Raw genomic sequence first — 26260 nt, forward strand, 5'->3', positions numbered from 1 at the left:
ATTTTATGGTGTGTTTTGGATTTAGAGGAATTAAAAAACCAAGTTTCTCAATCTTTCTGGCTGAGCCACGACGCCCAGATGTTTGAATTTCACTCCCAGGTCTTGCATGGGACCTAGAAATTCACCCAAGGACACACATGTGATTTTTCGAACAATTTTGGTGCACTACAGCCTATGCTTGTATTTCAAAATTCGAATTATGCACATTAAATGCGCAAAAAACTCAATTAATGTATAAAAAAGGACAAACGAACCCAGAATAATTCCAAAATTTAGCACGATACTTCTATTTGATATAATCTGCCTGTGTAAAAAAATTAAGGCGGGAGAAGGCAGTGTACGTATGTCGTTTCACACACGGAGGTGACACGTTCCCTCTCGGAACCACGAGCCTTCTTGAGGGAATCTCCGGTTTGCAAGAGGCTTACACCAAAGCTTTTCCCAATTCGGCCAAAAAAATTACCGCAACATGTTAGTGCCATGTCATGACACCATGCCAAGTTTCATTATTTTCAGGCGTGTTTTGGATTTACAGGAATTAAAAAACCCATTTTCTCAATCTTTCCGGTCGAGCCATGAGGCCCAGATGTTTGAATTTCACTCCCATCTCTTGCATGGGACGTAGAAATTCATCCAAGGACACACATGTGATTTTTCAAACAACTTTGGTGCACTGGAGTGTGTGCTTGTACTTAAATTTGAATTATGCACATTAGAGCCCAAAACTTCAATTAATGTAAAAGAAAGGCCAAATGAACCCGGAATAATTCTAAATTTTAGCATGATACTTCTATTTGGTCTAATTTTCCTGTGTAAAAGAAATTAAGGTTGGAGAAGGAAGTGTACATATGTCGTTTCACATACAGAGGTGACACGTTCGCTCTCGGAACCACAAGCCTTCTTGGGGGAAGCTCCGGTTTACAAGAAGCTTACACCAAAGCTTGTCCCAATTCGGCCAAAAAAATTACCGCAACATGTTGGTGCCATGTCATGACACCATGCCAAGTTTCATTATTTTCAGGCGTGTTTTGGATTTACAGGAATTAAAAAACCCATTTTCTCAATCTTTCCGGTCGAACCATGATGCCCAAATATTTGAATTTCACTCCCGTCTCTTGCATGGGACGTAGAAATTCACCCAAGGACACACATGTGATTTTTCAAACAACTTTGGTGCACTGGAGTCTGTGGTTGTAGTTCAAATTTGAATTATGCACATTAAATGCCCAGAAACTCAATTAATGTATAAAAAGGCCAAACGAACCTGGAATAATTCCAAAATTTAGCACGATACTTCTATTTGGCCTAATCTGCCTGTGTAAAAAAATTAAGGCGGGAGAAGGTAGTATACGTATGTCGTTTCACACACGGAGGTGACACGTTCCCTCTCGGAACCACGAGCCTTCTTGAGGGAATCTCCGGTTTGCAAGAGGCTTACACCAAAGCTTATCCCAATTTGGCCAAAAAAATTACCGCAACATGTTAGTGCCATGTCATGACACCATGCCAAGTTTCATGATTTTCCGGCGTGTTTTGGATTTACAGGAATTTAAAAACCAAGTTTCTCAATCTTTCCGGCCAAGCCACGACGCCCAGATGTTTGAATTTCACTCCCATGTCTTGCATGGGACCTAGAAATTCACCCAAGGACACACATGTGATTGAGCCTGTGCTTGTATTTCAAATTCAAATTATGCACATTAAATATGCAAAAACTCAATTAATGTATAAATAATGCCAAACGAACCCGGAATAAATCCAAAATTTAGCACGATACTTCTATTTGGTCTAATCTGCCTGTGTAAAAAAATTAAGGCAGGAGAAGGCAATGTACGTATGTCGTTTCGCACACGGAGGTGACACGTTCCCTCTCGGAACCACGCGCCTTCTTGAGGGAAGCTCCGGTTTGCAAGAATCATACACCAAAGCTTGTCCCAATTCGGCCAAAAAAATTAGCGCAACATGTTAGTGCCATGTCATGACACCATGCCAAGTTTCATTATTTTCAGGCATGTTTTGGATTTATAGGAATTAAAAAACCCATTTTCTCAATTTTTCCGGTCAAGCCATGATGCCCAGATGTTTGAATTACACTCCCATCTCTTGCATGGGACGTAGAAATTCATCCAAGGACACACATGTGATTTTTCAAACAACTTTGGTGCACTGGAGCCTGTGCTTGTAGTTCAAATTTTAATTATGCACGTTAAATGCCCAAAAACTCAATTAATGTATAAAAAAGGCCAAACGAACCCGGAATGATTCCAAAATTAAGCACGATACTTCTATTTCGTATAATCTGCCTGTGTAAAAAATCTAAGGCGGGAGAAGGCAGTGTACGTATGTCGTTTCGCACACGGAGGTGACACGTTCCCTCTCGGAACCACGAGACTTCTTGAGGGAAGCTCCGGTTTGCAAATATCTTACACCAAAGCTTATCCCAATTCGGCCAGAAAAATTACTGCAACATGTTAGTGCCATGTCATGACACCATGCCAAGTTTCATTATTTTCAGGCGTGTTTTGGATTTACAGGAATTAAAAAACCCATTTTCTCAATCTTTCCGGTCGAGCCATGATGCCCAGATGTTTGAATTTCACTCCCATCTCTTGCATGGGACGTAGAAATTCACCCAAGGACACACATGTGATTTTTCAAACAACTTTGGTGCACTAGAGTGTGTGCTTGTACTTAAATTTGAATTATGCACATTAAAGCCCAAAACTTCAATTAATGTACAAAAAAGGCCAAACGAACCCGGAATAATTCCAAATTTTAGCACGATACTTCTATATCATCTAATTTGCCTGTGTAAAAAAATTAAGGTGGGAGAAGGCAGTGTACATATGTCGTTTCACATACGGAGGTGACACGTTCGCTCTCGGAACCACGAGCCTTCTTGAGGGAAGCTCCGGTTTGCAAGAAGCTTACACCAAAGCTTGTCCCAATTCGGCCAAAAAAATTACCGCAACATGTTGGTGCCATGTCATGACACCATGCCAAGTTTCATGATTTTCTGGTGTGTTTTGGATTTAGAGGAATTAAAAAACCAAGTTTCTCAATCTTTCTGGTCGAGCCACGACGCCCAGATGTTTGAATTTCACTCCCAGGTCTTGCATGGGACCTAGAAATTCACCCAAGGACACACATGTGATTTTTCAAACAATTTTGGTGCACTACAGCCTATGCTTGTATTTCAAATTCGAATTATGCACATTAAATGCGCAAAAAACTCAATTAATGTATAAAAAAGGACAAACGAACCCGGAATAATTCCAAAATTTAGCATGATACTTCTATTTGGTATAATCAGCCTGTGTAAAAAAATTAAGGCGGGAGAAGGCAGTGTACGTATGTCGTTTCGCACACGGAGGTGACACGTTCCCTCTCGGAACCACGAGCCTTCTTGAGGGAATCTCCGGTTTGCAAGAAGCTTACACCAAAGCTTTTCCCAATTCGGCCAAAAAAATTACCGCAACATGTTAGTGCCATGTCATGACACCATGCCAAGTTTCATTATTTTCAGGTGTGTTTTGGATTTACAGGAATTAAAAAACCCATTTTCTCAATCTTTCCGGTCGAGCCATGAGGCCCAGATGTTTGAATTTCACTCCCATCTCTTGCATGGGACGTAGAAATTCACCCAAGGACACACATGTGATTTTTCAAACAACTTTGGTGCACTGGAGTGTGTGCTTGTACTTAAATTTGAATTATGCACATTAAAGCCCAAAACTTCAATTAATGTAAAAGAAAGGCCAAACGAACCCGGAATAATTCTAAATTTTAGCACGATACTTCTATATGGTCTAATTTCCTGTGTAAAAAAATTAAGGTTGGAGAAGGCAGTGTACATATGTCGTTTCACATACGGAGGTGACACGTTCGCTCTCGGAACCACGAGCCTTCTTGAGGGAAGCTCCGGTTTACAAGAAGCTTACACCAAAGCTTGTCCCAATTCGGCCAAAAAAATTACCGCAACATGTTGGTGCCATGTCATGACACCATGCCAAGTTTCATGATTTTATGGTGTGTTTTGGATTTAGAGGAATTAAAAAACCAAGTTTCTCAATCTTTCTGGCTGAGCCACGACGCCCAGATGTTTGAATTTCACTCCCAGGTCTTGCATGGGACCTAGAAATTCACCCAAGGACACACATGTGATTTTTCAAACAATTTTGGTGCACTACAGCCTATGCTTGTATTTCAAATTCGAATTATGCACATTAAATGCGCAAAAAACTCAATTAATGTATAAAAAAGGCCAAACGAACCCGGAATAATTCCAAAATTTAGCACGATACTTCTATTTGGTATAATCTGCTTGTGTAAAAAAATTAAGGCGGGAGAAGGCATTGTACGTATGTCCTTTAGTACACGGAGGTGACACGTTCCCTCTCGGAACCACGAGCCTTCTTGAGGGAATGTCTGGTTTGCAAGAAGGTTACACCAAAGCTTGTCCCAATTCGGCCAAAAAAATTACCGCAACATGTTAGTGCCATGTCATGACACCATCCAAGTTTCATTATTTTCAGGCGTGTTTTGGATTTACGGGAATAAAAAAACCCATTTTCTCAATCTTTCCGGTCAAGCCATGATGCCCAGATGTTTGAATTTCACTCGCATCTCTTGCATGGGACGTAGAGATTCACCCAAGGACACACATGTGATTTTTCAAACAAGTTTGGTGCACTGGAGCCCGTGCTTGTAGTTCAAATTTGAGTTATGCACGTTAAATGCCCAGAAACTCAATTAATGTATAAAAAAGGCCAAACAAACCTGGAATAATTCCAAAATTTAGTACAATAGTTCTATTTGGTCTAATCTGCCTGTGTAAAAAAATTGAGGCGGGAGAAGGAAGTATACGTATGTCGTTTCGCACACGGAGGTGACACGTTCCCTCTCGGAACCACGAGACTTCTTAAGGGAAGCTCCGGTTTGCAAAAATCTTACAACAAAGCTTATCCCAATTTGGCCAAAAAAATTACCGCAATATGTTAGTGCCATGTCATGACACCATGCCAAGTTTCATTACTTTCAGGCGTGTTTTGGATTTACATGAATTAAAAAACCCATTTTCTCAATCTTTCCGGTCGAGCCATGATGCCCAGATGTTTGAATTTCACTCCCATCTCTTGCACGGGACGTAGAAATTCACCCAAGGACACACATGTGATTTTTCAAACAACTTTGGTGCACTGGAGTGTGTGCTTGTACTTAAATTTAAATTATGCACATTAAAGCCCAAAACTTCAATTAATGTATAAGAAAGGCCAAACGAACCCGGAATAATTCCAAATTTTAGCACGATACTTCTATTTGGTCTAATTTGCCTATGTAAAAAAATTAAGGTGGGAGAAGGCAGTGTACATATGTCGTTTCACATACGGAGGTGGCACGTTCGCTCTCGGAACCATGAGCCTTCTTGAGGGAAGCTCCAGTTTGCAAGAAGCTTACACCAAAGTTTGTCCCAATTCGGCCAAAAAAATTACCGCAACATGTTGGTGCCATGTCATGACACCATGCCAAGTTTCATGATTTTCTGGTGTGTTTTGGATTTAGAGGAATTAAAAAACCAAGTTTCTCAATCTTTCTAGCCGTGCCACGACGCCCAGATGTTTGAATTTCACTCCCATGTCTTGCATGGGACCTAGAAATTCACCCAAGGACACACATGTGATTTTTCAAACAATTTTGGTGCACTACAACCTATGCTTGTATTTCAAATTCGAATTGTGCATATTAAATGCACAAAAAACTCAATTAATGTATAAGAAAGGCCAAACGAACCCGAAATAATTCCAAAATTTAGCACGATACTTCTATTTGGTATAATCTGCCTATGTAAAAAAATTAAGGCGGGAGAAGGTATTGTACGTATGTCGTTTTGCACACGGAGGTGACAAGTTCCCTCTCGGAACCACGAGCATTCTTGAGGGAATCTCTGGTTTGCAAGAAGCTTACACCAAAGCTTGTCCCAATTCGGCCAAAAAAATTACTGCAACATGTTAGTGCCATGTCATGACACCATGCCAAGTTTCATTATTTTCAGGCGTGTTTTGGATTTACGGGAATTAAAAAACCCATTTTCTCAATCTTTCCGGTCAAGCCATGATGCCCAGATGTTTGAATTTCACTCCCATCTCTTGCATGGGACGTAGAAATTCACCTAAGGACACACATGTGATTTTTCAAACAAGTTTGGTGCACTGGAGCCCGTGCTTGTAGTTCAAATTTGAATTATGCACGTTAAATGCCCAGAAACTTAATTAATGTATAAAAAAGGCCAAACAAATCTGGAATAATTCCAAAATTTAGTACGATACTTCTATTTGTCTAATCTGCCTATGTAAAAAAATTAAGGCGGGAGAAGGAAGTATACGTATGTCGTTTCGCACACGGAGGTGACACGTTCCCTCTCGGAACCACGAGACTTCTTAAGGTAAGCTCCGGTTTGCAAAAATCTTACACCAAAGCTTATCCCAATTCGGCCAAAAAAATTACCGCAACATGTTAGTGCCATGTCATGACACCATGCCAAGTTTGATTACTTTCAGGCGTGTTTTGGATTTACATGAATTAAAAAACCCATTTTCTCAATCTTTCCGGTCGAGCCATGATGCCCAGATGTTTGAATTTCACTCCCATCTCTTGCATGGGACGTAGAAATTCACCCAACGACACACATGTGATTTTTCAAACAACTTTGGTGCAATGGAGCATGTGCTTGTACTTAAATTTGAATTATGCACAGTAAATGCCCCAAACTCCGATTAATGTATAAAAAAGGCCAAACAAACCCGGAATAATTCCAAATTTTAGCACGATACTTCTATTTGGTATAATCTGCCTGTGTAAAAAAATTAAGGCGGGAGAAGGCATTTTACGTATGTCGTTTCGCACACGGAGGTGACACGTTCCCTCTCGGAACCACGAGCCTTCTTGAGGGAATGTCTGGTTTGCAAGAAGCTTACACCAAAGCTTGTCGCAATTCGGCTAAAAAAATTACCGCAACATGTTAGTGCCATGTCATGACACCATCCAAGTTTCATTATTTTCAGGCGTGTTTTGGATTTACGGGAATAAAAAAACCCATTTTCTCAATCTTTCCGGTCAAGCCATGATGCCCAGATGTTTGAATTTCACTCCCATCTCTTGCATGGGACGTAGAAATTCACCCAAGGACACACATATGATTTTTCAAACAAGTTTGGTGCACTGGAGCCCGTGCTTGTAGTTCAAATTTGAGTTATGCATGTTAAATGCCCAGAAACTCAATTAATTTATAAAAAAGGCCAAACAAACCTGGAATAATTCCAAAATTTAGTACGATAGTTCTATTTGGTCTAATCTGCGTGTGTAGAAAAATTAAGGCGGGAGAAGGAAGTATACGTATGTCGTTTCGCACACGGAGGTGACACGTTCCCTCTCGAAACCACGAGACTTCTTAAGGGAAGCTCCGGTTTGCAAAAATCTTACACCAAAGCTTATCCCAATTCGGCCAAAAAAATTACCGCAACATGTTAGTGCCATGTCATGACACCATGCCAAGTTTCATTACTTTCAGGCGTGTTTTGGATTTACATGAATTAAAAAACCCATTTTCTCAATATTTCTGGTCGAGCCATGATGCCCAGATGTTTGAATTTCACTCCCATCTCTTGCATGGGACGTAGAAATTCACCCAAGGACACACATGTGATTTTTCAAACAACTTTGGTGCAATGGAGCATGTGCTTGTACTTAAATTTGAATTATGCACATTAAATGCCCCAAACTTCGATTAATGTATAAAAAAGGCCAAACAAACCCGGAATAATTCCAAATTTTAGCATGATACTTCTATTTGGTCTAATCTGCCTGCGTAAAAAAATTAAGGCTGGAGAAGGCAGTGTACGTATGTCGTTTCGCACACGGAGGTGACACGTTCCCTCTCGGAACCACGAGCCTTCATGAGGGAAGCTCCGATTTTGCAAGAAGCTTACACCAAAGCTTGTCCCAATTCGGCCAAAAAAATTACTGCAACATGTTGGTGCCATGTCATGACACCATGCCAAGTTTCATGATTTTCAGGCGTGTTTTGGATTTACAGGAATTAAAAAACCAAGTTTCTCTATCTTTCCGGCCGAACCACGACGCCGAGATGTTTGAATTTCACTCCCATGTCTTGCATGGGACCTAGAAATTCACCCAAGGACACACATGTGATTTTCAAACAATTTTGGTGCACTTGAGCATGTGCTTGTATTTCAAATTCGAATTATGCACATGAAATGCACAAAAACTCAATTAATGTATAAAAAAGGCAAAACGAACCCGGAATAATTACAAAATTTAGCACGATACTTCTATTTGGTCTAATCCGCCTGTGTAAAAAAATTAAGGCGGGAGAATGCAGTTTACGTATGTCGTTTCGCACACGGAGGTGACATGTTCCCTCTCGGAACCACGAGCCTTCTTGAGGGAAGCTCCGGTTTGCAAGAAGCTTACACCAAAGCTTGTCCCAATTCGGCCAAAAAATTACCGCAACATGTTAGTGCCATGTCATGACACCATGCCAAGTTTCATTATTTTCAGGCGTGTTTTTGATTTACAGGAATTAGAAAACCCATTTTTTCAATCTTTCCGGTCGAGCCATGATGCCCAGATGTTTGAATTTCACTCCCATCTCTTGCATGGGACGTAGAAATTCACCCAAGGACACACATGTGATTTTTCAAACAACTTTGGTGCACTAGAGCCTGTGCTTGTAGTTCAAATTTGACTTATGCACGTTAAATGCCCAGAAACTCAATTAATGTATAAAAAAGGCCAAACGAACCGGGAATAATTCCAAAATTTAGCATGATACTTCTATTTGGTCTAATCTGCCTGTGTAAAAAAATTAAGGTGGGAGAAGGCAGTATACGTATGTCGTTTCGCACACGGAGGTGACACGTTCCCTCTCGGAACCACGAGACTTCTTGAGGGAAGCTCCGGTTTGCAAAAATCTTACACCAAAGATTATCCCAATTCGGCCAAAAAAATTACCGCAACATGTTAGTGCCATGTCATGACACCATGCCAAGTTTCATTATTTTCAGGCATGTTTTGGATTTACAGGAATTAAAAAACCCATTTTCTCAATCTTTCCGGTCGAGCCATGATGCCCAGATGTTTGAATTTCACTCCCATCTCTTGCATGGGACGTAGAAATTTACCCAAGGACACACATGTGATTTTTCAAACAACATTGGTGCACTAGAGCCTGTGTTTGTAGTTCAAATTTGAATTATGCACGTTAAATGCCCAGAAACTCAATTAATGTATAAAAAGGCCAAACGAACCTGTAATAATTACACGATACTTCTATTTGGTCTAATCTGCCTATGTAAAAAAATTAAGGTGGGAGAAGGCAGTATACATATGTCGTTTCGCACACGGAGGTGACACGTTCCCTCTCGGAACCACGAGACTTCTTGAGGGAAGCTCCGGTTTGCAAAAATCTTACACCAAAGCTTATCCCAATTCGGCCAAAAAAATTACCGCAACATGTTGGTGCCATGTCATGACAGACACCATGCAAAGTTTCATGATTTTCAGGCGTGTTTTGGATTTACAGGAATTAAAAAACCCAGTTTCTCAATCTTTCCGGCCGAGCCACAATGCCCAGATGTTTGAATTTCACTCCCATCTCTTGCGTGGGACCTAGAAATTCACCCAAGGACACACATATGATTTTTCAAAAAAAATTGGTGCACTTAAGCCTGTGCTTGTATTTCAAATTCGACTTATGCACTTTAAATGCGCAAAAACTCAATTAATGTATAAAAAGGCCAAACGAACCCAGAATAATTCCAAAATTTAGCACGATACTTCTATTTGGTCTAATCTGCCTGCATAAAAAAATAAAGGCTGGAGAAAGAAGTGTACATATGTCGTTTCGCACACGGAGGTGACACGTTCCCTCTCGGAACCACGAGCCTTCTTGAGGGAAGCTCCGGTTTGTAAGAAGCTTACACCAAAGCTTGTCCCAATTCGGCCAAAAAAATTAACGCAACATGTTAGTGCCATGTGATGACACCATGCCAAGTTTCATGATTTTCAGGCGTGTTTTGGATTTACATGAATTAAAAAACCCAGTTTGTCAATCTTTCCGGCGAGCCACGACGCCCGGATGTTTGAATTTCACTCCCATCTCTTGCATGGGACGTAGAAATTCACCCAAGGACACACATGTGATTTTTCAAACAACTTTGGTGCACTGGAGCCTGTGCTTGTAGTTCAAATTTGAATTATGCACATTAAATGCCCAAAACTCAATTAATGTATAAAAAAGGCCAAACAAACCCGGAATAATTCAAAATTTTAGCACGATACTTCTATTTGGTTTAATTTGCCTGTGTAAAAAAAATTAAGGTGGGAGAAGGCACTGTACGTATGTCGTTTCGCACACGGAGGTGACACGTTTCCTCTCGGAATAACGAGCCTTCTTGAGGGAAGCTCCGGTTTGCAAAAAGCTTACACCAAAGCTTATCCCTATTCGGCCAAAAAATTACCGCAACATGTTGGTGCCATGTCATGACACCATGCCAAGTTTCATAATTTTCAGGCGTGTTTTGGATTTACAGGAATTAAAAAACAAATTTTCTCAATCTTTCCGGCCGAGGCACGACGCCTAGATGTTTGAATTTCACTCCCATCTCTTGCATGGGACCTAGAAATTTACCCAAGGACACACATGTGATTTTTCAAACAATGTTGGTGCACTTGAGCATGTGCTTGTAGTTCAAATTCGAATTATGACATTAAATGCGCATAAACTCAATTAATATATAAAAAAGGCCAAACGAACCCAGAATAATTCAAAATTTTAGCACGATACTTCTATTTGGTCTAATCTACCTGTGTAAAAAAATTAAGGCGGGAGAAGGCAGTGTACGTATGTCTTTTGGCACACGGAGGTGACACGTTCCCTCTCGGAACCACAAGCCTTCTTGGGGGAAGCTCCGGTTTGCAAGAAGCTTACACCAAAGCTTGTCCCAATTGGGCCAAAAAAATTACCGCAGCATGTTGGTGCCATGTCATGACACCATGCCAAGTTTCATCATTTTCTGGCGTGTTTCGGATTTACAGGGATTAAAAAACCAAATTTCACGATCTTTCCTGCTGAGCCACGATGCCCACAAGTTTGAATTTCATTCCCATCTCTTGCATGGTTCCTAGAAATTCACCCAAGGACACACACATGATTTTACAAACAACTTTGGTGCACTGGAGCCTGTGCTTATATTTCAAATTTGAATTATTCACATTAAATGCGCAGAAACTCAATTAATGTATAAAAAATGCCAAACAAACCCGGAATAATTCCAAAATTTAGCACGGTACTTCTATTTGGTCTAATCTGCCTATGTAAAAAATTAAGGCGGGAGAAGGCAGTGTACGTATGTTGTTTCGCTCACGGAGGTGACACGTTCCCTCTCGGAACCACGAGCCTTCTTGAGGGAAGCTCCGGTTTGCAAGGAACTTATACCAAAGCTTGTCCCAATTCGGCCAAAAAATTTACCGCGGCATGTTGGTGCCATGTCATGACACCATGCCAAGTTTCATGATTTTCATGCGTGTTTTGGATTTACAGGAATTAAAAACCAAGTTTCCCAATCTTTCCGGCCGAGCCATGGCGCCTAGACATTTGAATTTCACTCCCATCTCTTACATGGGACCTAGAAATTCACCGAAGGACACACATGCGTTTTTCAAACAACTTTGGTGCATTGGAGCATGTGTTTGTAGTTCAAATTTGAACTATGCAAATTAAATGCCCATAAACGCAATTAATCTATAAAAAGGCCAAATGAACCTGAAATAATTCAAATTTTTAGCACGATACTTCTATTTGGTCTAATCTGTTAGTGTACAAAAATTAAGGCGGGAGAAGGCAGTGTACGTATGTCGTTTCGCACATGGAGGTGACACATTCCCTCTCGGAACCAAGAGCCTTCTTGAGGGAAGCTCCAATTTGCATGAAGCTTACAGCAAAGCTTGTCGCAATTCGGCCAAAAAAATTTACTGCAGCATGTTGGTGCCATGGCATGACACCATGCCAAGTTTCATGAGTTTCAGCCATGTTTTGGATTTATAGGAATTAAAAAACCAAGTTTCTCAATCATTCCGGCAGAGCCATGACACCTAGATGTCTGAATTTTATTCCCATTTCTTGCATGGGACCTTTAAATTCACCCAAAGACACACATGTGATTTTTCAATAACTTTGGTGCATTGGAGCTTGGGTTTGTAGTTCCAATTTGAATTATGCACATTAAATGCCCAGAAACTCAATTAATGCATAAAAATGCCAAATGAACACGGAATAATTCCAAATTTAAACACGACACTCATGTACTAGTTGCATGTTCACTGTACGTAAATGTTCTAGCAATTCAAACACCATCCTTTCCCTCCGTAACACCATTTTCTCTTTCAAAACATAATGAAAAAAAATCAAGTATACCACAAACAGTTTACTAGAAAGAATCATGTGGGATGCGATATAAAATATCTTGGCGCACCGTCTTGTCTTGCTTACACAGGAAGGTCCATCGTATACAGTCCACCGCCCCCGCTTGAACCAAACTTGCGTGCCAGTTTCTCACGGCACCGAGCGAAATTTGTTTGCCACCACGGAAATATCTATCTCCCCGCCCCCTCCCTCCTACCAAAAGCCACATTTCCGCTGTTCCTCCTTGGTTTCCAAGTTCAAACCTTCGTCGCTGCTTACTGGCAGCTCAGCCTCCTCGCCAGCGACCCTTCTTCTTGCAGCGTCGCCTCCTCGCCGGCTACCCTTCTTCTTGCATCGCCGCCTCCTCACCAGCGATCCTTCTTCTTGCAGCGCCGCCTCCTCGCCAGCGACCCTTCTTCTTTCTGCGCGGCCTCGTAGCCACCGACCCTTCTTCTTGTTGCGCGACGTTGTTGATATGGTTAGGTAATCCACACCCCACCCACACCATCCTCCTCCTTTCCCGTCCCACATGCCCCGACCGGTGGAGCGACACCTTCCACCAAAATCACTGCCCCCTCTCCAATTAAGCGCCGCCGACAGCCATTTTACACGCAGTATAATGTGGAGCTCAGTAGCATGCGGCCGCACGCACGAACGAGGTCGCGATGGACGCCATGCGTGTCGACCGCCAGATCTTGGAGGAGGACCTCGTCTTCAATGCCACCGTCGACACCACCATGCAGTTGTCTACTTTAAAATACAGTTTGTGATGTTTTCTCGAGGCCACCGCCAGTGCCTTCTAGTGATTTGTCCTCTGTAATGTTAATATGCAATCTGATGTTCAGTTAACAGTTTAGTCCTCTAAAATGTAATGTTCAGTTAACACTTTGGTCCAACAATTGCTACATTTCGTAGTACTGTTCTCAAGCATTCTTTGTTTTGTTAACTATCTTATCTTCTAGTACATGTTTCTATTCTGCAATGTCGTGCTTAGTTAACTATTTTGGTTCATTTGGTCTGCTGTCCATTTGACTGTTTGGTTCAGTTCTGCAATTTGATTTTCATTTGCCGTGGGTACAATTTTGTATTGTTATGCATGTGACACCAATTGAATTTGGCTGTACTCAACACATATTCTACTTATAGTATGGCAACTCTTAGTTAACCTGATCAAGATCTTCCTTATGTGTGTTGCAGGGAAACAATGGGAGACACTGCGGTTTACCATCGAGGTTTGTTCAAGCAGGGTCCTTTGGCTAATAGCACATTATTGTGCAATTGCAAGAATCATTCTAATATTTAGGTTTCTTACAATTTGGTATTGCACATGTAGGTCGTGCTGTCAGAGGCTTAGACCCACTGTTCGACCCATTTTGCATATGGGGAAATGAGATGTCCATGAATATCAGTCAAGTCAAGAAACTCAGAAAGATTGTTAGGATGAAGAAACTTGTGACGAATAACAAAAAGATCTTTGTTTGCACAATGAAGAATACATCAGTCAACTATAGGATGGTACCAACTCTTTTACCTTGTTTTTACCCCTTGCGCCATTTCAAAATTTACAACAGTAATTTATGCATACCTTTGTTTTTATTACTTTTCAAATCAGTTCACTGATGATTACCTCTCAAACCACTGCATGGTCAAGAGGCGAGGAAGGTATTCATTGAACACCCACGGTACAATATTGAAGTCTTGCTAAAGAGGATGAAGGTTGGGCAGGCAATTATCCATAGCCACTGGACTAAAGTTGCAAGGACATTCAACATCACTAGAGGCTCAATATTTGCCTTCCGCTTCTGCAGTTTCTCAGATGAGATTCATCTATCTATTTACCATGTATGATGCTACTTTCCAAAGATTTTTTATGCTGCATGTGAAATTTGGTGTTGTTGTGTCATGGCGTAACTGAGTGCCGAAGCTATCTAATGTGATTCGATTATGAAATCTTGGTTGCTTTTATACGGATATGAAATATCTGGCGTGTTTTATAAGAAATATTAGTTTGATTAGTACATGGATTATCAATAATAGGCTAATTACCCTGCTTATTGGGGTTTTATATTGCAGACAGTTACCCAGACAACACCATGGGCGATGAACTCAAACAACTCGCATAGTTTCTGAAAAGTAGGCGTGTTCGATCAACTAACAATCACACACAGCTTTCGGCAGCGAACTGTTTGTGTTAGGCCACCTTGCACAAATGTTTTCACACAAAGAACTGTGTGTGATATACATACCTAGGGAAATGTTTTTCTAGGATTCATCGTGTGGGATGTACATACCTACGGAAATGATTTTATGGGATTCACCATGTGGGATGTACATACCTACTGAAATGATTTTCTGGGATTCACCGTGTGGGATGTACATACCTACGGAAATGATTTTCTGGGATTCACCGTGTGGGATGTACATACCTACGGAAATGATTGGGTTTCGATGACTCGCCCGATCGCACACGGCCGCAGCCTGGGTCCCAGGATGGCCTATCCCAGACGATTTCTGGGTCGTGTGGGAAGGACCCCCTATCGCCCACACTCACTTGGCAACGGTTCCAAATGCCGTCGCGGAAAGGGGTTAAAAACCGTTTGTTTAGCATGTCGTTGTACCAGTGTGGGTACCCATAATGCTGGCAAGATGCTTAGCAAGCTTATTAACTTTCTCTTGTTTGGCGCTTAAATTGTCCAGCACTTGTTGTTGCACCAGAAAGTATGCATCTGAATTATGCAGGGACTTCCTCAGTCCTTTAACTTCTTGACGCAGCATAGCTGACTGATGCCTTTCAGCTTGTAGCTGAGATTGAAGAAGCCGAAGTGATTCATGCAGCGAGTTTGAAGAGCTTGTGCCAGCTGTACTGGCCAGTAACTCGAACACTACATCAACGCAGGACTGTGGGTTTTCTCACTATCTACAAGATCATTTTTATCACCTTTCTTGGAGACCAACAGGGCTGTCTCACTATCTTGAACCTTATCTGCATTACTTTCTCTACCATTGCATAGTGGGGTGTTCTTCTCCAATATTCTGTTTGCATACTGTCAGTGTCAAAACCGACGGATCTCCGGTAGGGGGTCCCGATCTGTGCGTCTAGGCTGATGGTAACAGGAAGCAAGGGACACAGATGTTTACCCAGGTTCGGGCCCTCTCGATGGAGGTAAAACCCTACTTCCTGCTTGATTAATATTGAAGATATGGGTAGTACAAGAGTAGATATACCACGAGATCGTAGAGGCTAAACCCTAGGGGCTATCCTATGATGGTATTATTGTAAATGTGATCGGCCTTCTAAGGACCAACCTCTCCGGTTTATATAGACACCGGAGAGGGCTAGGGTTTACATGGAGTCGGTTACAAGGAAGGAAATATAATATCCGGATCGCCAAGCTTGTCTTCCACGCAAAGGAGAGTCCCATCTGGACACGAGCCAGAGTCTTGAGTCTTGTATCTTCACGCTTCAATAGTCCGAACGATGTATATAGTCTAGTTGTCCAGATACTCCCTTATCCAGGACTCCCTCAGTAGCCCCTGAACCAGGCTTCAATGATGATGAGTCTGGCGCGCAGTCTTGTCTTCGGCATTGCAAGGTGGGTTCCATCTCCGAATACTCCAAAGTACCTATTATGACGAATAGTGTACGTCATCCCATCAATGTTGTACTCCTCGACTTCAATGTCTGAATAATGACCATCTCCATGCGTCGAGCGAATGCGAAGAGTCGAGGCATTTTTGCATTTGCCACCCTTAATCCTCCGGGCTGACCGTCTATTTGAAGGGACGGGGATTCTCATATCCAAACCACACTCTCCCTCCCTGAGCTAGCATCCACCAGAGCGCTCCACAAAAAACCATTCCAACATGGCCGGCCGTCGCAGCTCTTCTGCTCGCTCTCCTCGTTCCAAGTTGGGGGATTGGGGATAGTGTTCAGTTCCTCATAGCCGTTTGATAGAGTTACAAACCCAAGGGTTTCTCCCACCAGCGTTCATGGTCCCTGTCCAAGCCAGAATAGCCACTTATGATGGAGGGGGACAAGCAGAGGGATCTCCAAATCCATCTCCAGAGGAGCGTAGGTGCCTCATCCTGCATCTGCTAAGGGGCGTCGGGTTTCCCATCCACCCGTTTCTTCGCGGGCTCCTGGAGTTCTACGGCCTCCAGTGGCACAACCTTACCCCTGCCTCCATTCTGCATATAGCGGGGTACGTCGCACTTTGCGAGCTGTTTTTAGGCTGCGAACCTCACTTCGGATTATGGAGGAAGCTGTTCTGCCTTGTCCCCCGCACCCAGGGAGAATCCCTATGTCAAGTGGGCGGGGCCGAAGTATGGCGCATTACCGAGACCGGATACCTATCCGGCACTCCTAAGAAGGCACTAGAAAACTGGCCATCAGAGTGGTTTTACATTAATGACGTTCCCCTTCCGGATCCAGTCCGTACAGGCCTCCCCAAGTTCAGTAACGCCCCGCCAAGGGCACGCCTAAGCTGGCGCCCCCGGGGCCCTCAAGAAGAGGATACGAGGGAAATACACTTCCTGATGAGTAGGATAAAGTTATTGGCCAAATCCGGACTGACGATAGTCGAGGTCATGGCAATATGCATAATGCGGGTTGTGCAACCGCTTCAATATCAGGGGAAGCCCATGTGGCACTTCAATAGGGAAGACGACGCCACCCGCTGCGGTCGTAAGGGTCCGAACTCCGCCATTGCTTTGGCAAGGATATTGTCCGATTTATACAAAGGTGAAGAGGAGGAATTCCTTTGCATTAAACCGCGGGGCGGATTCTCCATATACAACCCCCTAGAGTGGGTAAGTCGTCATTCCTCTCCCTGTTTTACTTACTTTAGCGTTCTTCTGCTAAGATTACCTGCATCGATGTTTCTAAGTAGGAACTGAGGAGGGCTATAAAAGGAATCTTCAGCCCCTCCCCGCAGCCAGAGGACCCCGGAAGGGCCCTAGATCCAGGACTCAAAGAAGATCCGGATATCACCCTGGAGCTTGTCAACGGGGAATTTTATCAAGCGAGCTGGGATGGTGCCTCAGTGGCCATTACGGCCGACTATCCCGGACTGCTCTCTATGTCGCGTGTAAGCCGAGCTAAAAACCCTATCCTCCGAAGAGGACTCCCCTCAGGTATTATGATTTACCCTTGAGGCGTCGTGTTGTTTTGCAGAGGCGATGGTCGGAGCGCGGGGCCGAGTCCCTAGGGACTCGTCGACCACGGGCGTCCGAATCGGGCAGGCTCAAGAGGAAGGCGGTGAGGGTCGACACACCGCTGCAGAGGTAAAGTAATAACCTGTCCTGCGATTATAGTATTTGAAATATGACATTGCCCTTTGTGAATGGCAGGAAGAGGAGCAGCCGGACTATATCCGGGGATCCCGCCAATCACGCCTCCTCCAGCCAGGTTCCGGAACTGGCTTCGAGGGCGGAGGCGGACACGGGGCCAGTACCACATAGTTCTCCGACAGAGGACGCAGATATGTTTTGGCCACGAACTCCGAAGTGGAGAGCGCCATGAATCACTGGTGCCGGAGGGCCGTGCTTCGGAACAACATCTTTTCCGAAGAGTCCTTTAATGCCTTCAATTCAGCAGACGCATACGTCCGAGCTGCTCAAGGCGGGCTTGCCCAAGCGACGAACCAGTATACCAAAGATATACGGGTAAGAAATTTTGATAAGTATGTATAACAGTAGCCCCTGAGACTTGAAATAGTTGGAACAACTGTTTGAAGGATCAATTTATGCACATGTTCTTGTAGATAAGAATGAACAATTGGCTCGGGAGCTGGAGGAATGTAAGGCCCAGCTGAGGGACGCAGTTGCCAAGTTAGAGGGATCCCAGAAGTCCCCCTCTCGTAACATTTGTCTCAATTGTACTAAGATGCACCAGTTAATAAATGGATGATATGACAAATCTAACAGAAAATTCTGCAGATTACCCCGGGGTGAATTCGGAGGGCGTAAGAGATGACGACTCGCATCTCAAAGGGCAGCTAAAGGCTGGCGAGCGCTTTCTCACGCAAGTTCGGCAGGAGAAGATCAATCTTCAAGATGCCAATGTCTGGCTGGACGTAGAGTTAAAAGACGTCCGCGCCCAGCTAGCGGACTCCGTAAAGGAGAATAAAAGGCTTCGAGGCGGCATTTATGGTGAGTGCCTAGACGAACTGTATGATAGTTCAGAGAGGAAGTGTATTGAAAGAATTTTGCTTGTAGGAATTTTAACGGGTCGCCCCGAGGAGGAGATGCCCTCATCTAAAGGTGATGTACTACAAGAACTTTCACAGTTGAACGAGCGAGCTCGGTGGGTGATGCACGGCGTTGCTCAGGCCTTGTGGCCATCAAGCCCCCTGCCGAATGGCATGGGGGAGCTTGTGGACCTGCTTCAAGGAGCCAGGCGGCGCTTCCGACTGTGGAAGATATCAGCATGCCGGCAAGGTGCAAGAGAAGCTTGGGCAATGGTCAAGACGCGCTACACCAAGCTGGACCCGAACCATATGGCCGAAGTAGGACCGGCGGGGCCCGATGGGCAAGAAATTCCCGTAAGTCTGGTATATGACCAGGCAGCGTTAGCCGCTAAGTATTCTCAATAGGATTGTAAGCTAGATAGCCTGTTGGATGGCATAGAGGAGGAATATAGTCAGCCCAAGTGACTATGTAATTTAATGCGCATAAGTAGCCCCTAGCCGGATTAAAATCATTTGTCATGGCGGACCTTTTCGCTTCAGCCCCCGGATCCTATAGTCCGGGGTGTGTCTGAATACCCGCTCAGTTATACAAAACTGGGGTATGCATGTAGACTAGGCGTAGGGGTCATAAGTGCTTGAACAGACAAGTACCCAACTAGTTATGTTATATTACATGGATAGTAAGAAACATCTTCGAGGGAGAATAGTTCCATTAGGGGTTCCTTTCCCTGGGAATGCATGCGGCAATGCACATGTCCGGACTGCGAATGATGGCGCAGGATACAAGACTTCTGGGGATTTACGTTGTAATAAACGAATACATCTTTTGTTCATCGACCGAATATTCCATTAAGGAAACTAGCTTTTGGCTTCACCCAGTCTGAGGTACACATCCGGCTGAACCGGCAGTAACAATCGCAGAGGTGTTCCCCTTATGCCCTAGCCGAATTAACGGGAATGTAGGGCATAAACACAGGAGCCAGGTAACCCAGCTTGGCCACATCTTAAGTCATATCGATGCATATAATGGTGAAGAAAAGGCACACATGGAAAACACATGTGTGATGGGCAAAAAGCCTTTTAGAGTAAGTTATGTTTAGCTTCCGTATAGGAAGCCCCCAGGTATTGCTTACACACATAGTGCAGCCCGAGTAATCCGGGAGTCCATACTGTATTAAATACTTTGTGTGAAGAGAAAAGGATCGAGAAAGGAAGAGGGAGGGAGCATAATGAAAAAGGAGGAGGTAAGGAGACAAACACTGAGTTCGGCGCTAGGCGTAGAATCTCCGGAGTCTGGCCGCGTTCCATGGGTTCGGCTCGAGTTTGTTATCGGATTACGTAAGCGGTGCGCTCCTCCGGTGAGAACTTTGTCAATGATGAAGGGACCTTCCCACTTGGGTTTGAGCTTGTCCTTCTTCTTCTCCGGTAAGCGTAGAACGAGCTCGCCAATATTATAAGTTTTGGCCCGCACTTCGCTGCTTTGGTATCATCGAGCCTGTTGCGGATAGAATGCGGAACTGCCTTCGCAATGTCACGCTCCTCCTCCAGGGCATCCAAGTTATTCTGCCGATCTAACTCAGCTTCCTTCTCTTTGTACATGCGTACGCGTGGTGAATCATGTATTATGTCCCTTGAACCGAGCTGACATTTTAAGGACGGCATTACGGTAGGCTGCCATTTTCGGATCCTTGGCACCTCTAGGCGTTTATTTGTGATATCGCGAGGTTTGAATCCCCGCGCACCTCTAGGCGTTGAATGCCCATAGAGACTGCCATCCGAAGACCATGCAACAGATCCTCATATTCGACTGCATTGTTGGAGTCTGTGTATAATATTTGAAGGATGTATTGGACCATGACTCTGGTGGGAGACGTCAGGACTACGCCTGCTCCCAATCCGGCCAGCATTTTAGATCCGTTGAAGTGCATGATCCAGTTAGAATACGCGCCGTACTCTTTAGGGAGTTCGGCTTTCGTCCATTGGGCGACAAAGTCAGCTAATACTTGCGACTTGATAGCCCGCTGAGGCATGTATGTTATGTCGAACGGAAGGATCTCGATGGCCCATTTAGCGATCCGACCCGCGGCATCGTGGTTATTTATTATATTGTTTAGTGGTACTTTGGAGGCCACCATAATCGAACACTCTTCAAAGTAGTGTCGTAGCTTTCGGGATGCCATGAAGACCGCGTATGCTATTTTTTGATAGTGTGGGTATCGGTATTTGCATGGGGTGAGGACCGTGGATACGTAATAAACCGGCTTCTGTAGCGGGAATTTGTATCCGTCAACCTCTTGTTCGACGACGAGTACTGCGCTTACAACTTGATGTGTTGCAGCTATGTACAGCAACATAGGTTCACTGATATTTGGCGCTATTAGGACTGGATTATTGGCCAATAAGGTCTTTATTTCATCGAATCCGGCCACGGCTGCATCTGTCCACATGAAGTGTTCAGTGCGCCGAAGAAGGCGGTAAAGAGTTAATGCCTTTTCTCCTAACCTAGAGATAAAGTGGCTCAAAGCAGCCACACATCCAGCTAGTCTCTGGATGTGTTTGAGGTCTGTTGGTATAGCCAACTGCGACAAAGCTCGGATTTTTGCCGGATTAGCTTCAATTCCTCTATTGGAAATGATGAAGCCCAGCAGTTTTCCAGAGGGGACGCTGAAAACGCATTTCTTTGGATTCATCTTGATGTCGTATGTTCGGAGGTTGTCGAACGTAAGCCTCAAGTCATCTATTAGGGTTTCGACGTGTCTTGTTTTTACGACTAGGTCGTCCACGTGTGCCTCCACTGTTTTGCCTATTTGCTTTTCCAGGTATGTTTGAATCATGCGTTGATAGGTTGCGCCGGTATTCTTAAGCCCGAAAGGCATAGTGTTGAAGCAGAAAGGGCCATATGGCGTTATGAAAGTTGTTGCAGCTTGGTCGGACTCTGCCTTCTTTATTTGATGGTATCCAGAGTATGCATCGAGGAAACACAGCGAGTCGTGTCCTGCTTTGGCATCGATGATTTGATTGATGCGAGGGAGGGGAAAGGGATCCTTGGGGCAAGCCTTGTTGAGGTCTTTGAAGTCGACGCACAGGCGCCAGGATTTGTCCTTCTTTGGTACCATTACCAAGTTCGCCAGCCAATCCGGATGCTTGATATCTCTGATGAATCCGGCCTCAAGTAGCTTGGCTAGATCCTCCCCCATGGCTTGCTGTTTGGGCTCTAAAAATTGCCTTAGGGTCTGTTTAACAGGTTTGTATCCCTTTACTATGTTAAGGCTATGTTCGTCCAGTCCACGCGGGATGCCCGGCATGTCCGATGGGTGCTAGGCGAAAATTTCCCAATTCTCGCGTAAGAAGTCTCGCAGTGTGGCGTCCAAGCGGGGCTCAACTGTGTCCCGATGGAAGCTGTCTTTGTGGGGTCCATTGGGTGGACTTGGAATTTGACCATCTCATCTGTGGGTTTAAATGAGGTGGACTTGGGTCACTTGTCGAGTATCACATCGTCCCTGTCCACGGTTGCACGCAGTGTTGTTAATTCTTCCGCTGCTAGGGCTTCAGATAGTGCTTCCAGGGCTAGTGCCGCGGTTTTGTTTTCGGGTTGGAGTGCAACGTCCGGATCACTAGCTAGAGTGATGATTCCATTGGGTCCGGGCATTTTAAGCTTCATGTACTCGTAATGGGGTATATCTTGAAAGCTTGCAAACGCGTCCCGCCCTAGAAGGGCGTAGTATCCGCTACTGAAAGGAGCCACTTGGAATGTGATTTCTTCAGACCTGTAATTCTCTGGGGTGCCGAATACCACACCGAGCGTGATTTTCCCCGCACACCGTGCTTCCTGACTAGGGATAATTCCCCTAAAGGTTGTGCTGCTTTGTTCAATGTGGCTTTTGTCAATTTCCATCTTCTTGAGTGTTTCTTCGTAGATCAAGTTTAATCCGCTTCCGCCGTCCTTGAGTACTTTAGTGAGCTGAAAGCCGTCCACTATTGGGCTAAGGACCAGAGCGGCTGATGCCCGGATGGTCTGGAATTGGGGTTCGTCACTGGCATTGAAAGTTATATCAGTGTCGTTCAACAGATTTATTTTTGCCACATGGCAAATTTCAGTGGAGCTTCGATGAGCTTGCTTGCGCCTATTGTTTGAGGCGAAAGTCTTGAAGACTGTTAGTACCATATTGTGTTCCTTGGCGGGATGTTGTTCTGCTTTATGGCTCTCGAGGAGATCCTCGCCACTTTTTGCTACCTACCGTAGTATCCAACATGCCCTAAGGCTATGGGTTGGCGTTGCGTCTGGTGTAGTGTGAAGCTTACATGGCCCATTGAGCCATTCTTCCAATACGGTTCCATGCCCTGAGGCGGGTTTCGACTTCTTGGGGATTGGATTGGCCGACCTTCGAGAGTTCGACCGTTTAGTTCGGACAAAGGTTCTGGTGAGGACCGTACTATCCGAAAATTCCATTTGGGTTTTCCAGGCGCTTTACGTCGCACAGTACTTCTGTACTATGGTTGCCAAGTCCGCAAAGTTTATTATGTCACGACGGCTTATAGCATTAAGGAGTCCTTTGTTCATGCAGTTTTTGCAGAGAAGTGAGACTACGTCCTCCTCGTGGCAGCCCTTGACCTTGTTAAGCGCAAGGAGGAATCTGGCCCATTAACGATGTACTGTCTCCTGGGGCTCTTGCCAGATGCGGGAGAGACGGTTTAAGTCCGGGTGGGCATCGTTGGCTGAATCCGGATTTTGATCCGGTCTGACATCCGAGGGCATGGGAGGTTCCGAGCCCAACAGCTCGGGATCCGGAGTGTTGCCCAATCTCTTCGGCCCACTGCCCGATTCTAAGTTCGGGACCCGGGTCGTGCCTTCCTCTGAGTAGGTGTTCGATCCATAGAGTTCGGTGATCCGGACATAATTCATCCTCAGAGTTGAGGGGCAACCCGTGTGTGGTTCCTCCACTACTGCTATCTCATGGGTGGCCCGCGGGGATCTAATGTCCCTTTGGTCAGGTTTAAGCCCAATCCGGCCATAGTCCGTAGCGACTCCCAAAGCGGCGATGCGATCCAAGAGCTCATTAAGAGAGGAGAACTCGATTGGATCCATCTATTCGGCAAGCTCCGAGTCGATACGAAGGTTATGCGTGATGACCCGAGAGGCCATCGTTGGCGCGACAGCGAATGGGGCGACCATAATGAAGCCGCCAAGCCGGAGAATTTGGCCTACAGCCAGCACTCCTCGAGAGATGATGTCGTCCTTGACAACGAGACGAGCCATTGAGCCTTGCAGCGACGACATAGAGGAACTCTCAATGAAAGCACAAATGTCGGTGTCAAAACCAGCAGATCTCGGGTAGGGGGTCCCGATCTGTGCGTCTAGGCTGATGGTAATAGGAAGCAAGGACACAGATGTTTACCCAGGTTCGGGCCCTCTCGATGGAGGTAAAACCCTACTTCCTGCTTGATTAATATTGAAGATATGGGTAGTACAAGAGTAGATCTACCACGAGATTGTAGAGGCTAAACCCTAGGAGCTAGCGTATGATGGTATGATTGTAAATGTGATCGGCCTTCTAAGGACCAACCTCTCCGGTTTATATAGACACCGTAGAGGGCTAGGGTTTACATGGAGTCGGTTACAAGGAAGGAAATATAATATCCGGATCGCCAAGCTTGTCTTCCAAGCAAAGGAGAGTCCCATCCGGACACGGGCCGGAGTCTTGAGTCTTGTATCTTCACGCTTCAATAGTATGGAAGATGTATATAGTCAGGCTGTTCGGATACCCCCTTATCCAAGACTCCCTCACATACTACAAGAGAAACAAGCAAAAACATCACAGGTTTAGCATGTAGTATACGAAACTCATTTTGGTAAACCGGTTCAGTAGTAAGGTGGACAGGATAACAACATGAAACAAACATATATCGATGTACTATGGTCACTGTATTGTCCATATCATTCTAGTTTATGTTGCCCAATCAAGATAGAGACAAAGTTCAACTCATATATTTTTAAGACACAGCAGCATAGATGGAATATAAGTGTGAGAAACTACACAACATTGGTAACACTTGTAATGTGCATCACATGAGAACATAACTGTTTATACAACTGAAGCTGAAATCAACATAGAGCGAGAAGTTAGAACATCAATCCAGTTAAAGAAATTGGTTTAAAACATACCTATTGCACCATTGGAGTTTCTATTGGATCCTTCAAATTCGAAAGTAGTTGGTATGAGTAAATACAGTGATGCAACAACAAAGGAGTATGGACCATAGTTACGGAATCTGACCTGAGAACAATTGCTCTTCTGCTTTAAACGTGGAGTTTGGGTTCAATGTGGTGGTCTTCGTGTTGTGGGCACTTCAGTTGCTTTACAAACTGCTCGTGTGGGGGTACTCTGTGGTGGACATGGTGCTTTGTCAACTAGAAGTGGGTTACTATCCACTGGGTTGGGGTTAGATGGCACTACTAGGAAAAGGGCTATAGATGGAATTGACACTAATGGCGCACCAGACATGTGGTGCGCCATTAGTATATACTAATGGCGCACCACCATCTTATGCGCCATTAGTGTTGAAACTACTAATGGCGCACCCTGCCCACGGTGCGCCATTAGTACCAAATATTTTTTTTGAACTAGTGCGCCTGTCCAAACATACTAATGGCGCATCCGCTGGTGGTGCGCCATTACTAGTTGTAACTAGTAATGGCGCACCAGCCAGAAGGTGCGCCACTAATGTTATTTTTTTATTATTGTTTTTATTCCTTTTTTGCAAAAGTACTAATGGCACACCACCAGGGGGTGCGCCATTAGTAACCTGGATTACTAATGGCGCATTTGTTGCTGGTGCGCCATTAGTAAGTGGGCAGCAACAAGATATTTTGGACAGCCTCTCCTCCCACACTCACTTTCTCCCCACTTCATTCTCTCCACCGCCTCCTCCTTGTCTCGGGTGCCTCCTCTTTTTCACCTCATTTCCACCATAGATTCATTCAAATTAAGTGGTTAAGTTACCTTGTTTTGCTAGGTAAGTAAGGTGGGAAGCTATATTTATGTTGTTCTCCCTACAACAATGTGCACATGCACTTTTTATGGCCTAGCTAGATCTATGTATGTTCGTGGTGTTGCATATGTTTGTGGTGTTGCATATGTGTTTGTGTTTGGAGGTGTACCGGTATTTGAAATGCGATAGTTGCCAATATTTTGCCGGAATGTTGATTCACTTCCGTTTCGGCGAGAATTTTGGCATTAAGCATTCTTTTTGGTCCTATTTTTAGGGAAAGTCATGCCAAATTTTTTCTTGGTTCTAAAATATCGTTTTGCTCTACCCCACAGGCGACCATGGTCCGCACGATGACCGAAGGCATCGTGAATAGGTTTTTGAGGTCCGCGAAGGCCGAGATGCTTCAAAACAACGAGACGGAGATAAGATGTCCGTGTCGAAGATGCAAGCTGAATAGCCTTATTGTGGACCCGGATTCCGGGCAGGTGCGGGACCACCTGCTCTTGCGTGGTTTCATGGATGGCTATCGGTGGCAAGGTGATGAAGATGACTACGAAGTCGTCCATGAGGGCCGGGCAAGAAATGAGGAAGGGCAGCAAGA

Source organism: Triticum dicoccoides, chromosome 6B (assembly GCF_002162155.2).
Source record: "Triticum dicoccoides isolate Atlit2015 ecotype Zavitan chromosome 6B, WEW_v2.0, whole genome shotgun sequence".
NCBI lineage: Eukaryota > Viridiplantae > Streptophyta > Magnoliopsida > Poales > Poaceae > Triticum > Triticum dicoccoides.